Source organism: Triticum aestivum, chromosome 1B, assembly GCF_018294505.1.
Source record: "Triticum aestivum cultivar Chinese Spring chromosome 1B, IWGSC CS RefSeq v2.1, whole genome shotgun sequence".
In the NCBI taxonomy this organism is placed as follows: domain Eukaryota; kingdom Viridiplantae; phylum Streptophyta; class Magnoliopsida; order Poales; family Poaceae; genus Triticum; species Triticum aestivum.
Window position 1 is genome coordinate 685,515,893 of NC_057795.1, and position 542 is coordinate 685,516,434.

General features: G+C 69.0%; 1 protein-coding gene across 1 annotated transcript in view; it reads right to left on the minus strand.

The window, feature by feature from the left end:
- The window catches only part of LOC123149258 (putative disease resistance protein At1g50180), a 43,358-nt gene that overhangs the window by 3,596 nt on the left and 39,220 nt on the right, over positions 1-542 (minus strand). The gene's annotated exons all lie outside the window — the stretch shown is intronic.

The window sequence follows — 542 nt, forward strand, 5'->3', positions numbered from 1 at the left end:
TCAGTCTCCCATGTCGCCGTCGCCGCCGCCGTGGACCAACAGGCCTTGCCCGCGCGGTGCTGGCAGCGGCGGGCCGGTCTATGCCCGCTCGCGCGGAAGCGGGGCGCGGGGCGTCCTGATAGCGGTGGTGCGGCTCGGCCGTCGAAGGGCTGGCTCGGCGGCGAGGATCCCGCGAGCCTCGGGTGCCCTCGGTGCGGTGACGCAGTCATTGGCCGGGGGGCGGCGTGGTGGTGCGGGTGTTCGGCGACGGCCGCTCGGCCTAGATCTGGGCCCCATCTGGGTTAGGGTGGGCGGGCTGGTATTCGCGCGACGGCTCTGCTCCCTGGAGGTGGAGGTGGTGCGTCAGCGGCTTCGGGTGGCGGCGGCGTTGGCAGCCGGTGTGCTGCGGCGTGGCGGCAAGGGCTTCGCGGCTCCCTCGTGGGCATGATGCAACCAGAAGGTTGTGTCAATCCTAAGGATGCCGATAAGGTATGCAAAATCATGGTTTCCACTCCATCTATGACTTCCTCGATGCATCGACGGTTACGACTGTGCGCGCGTGC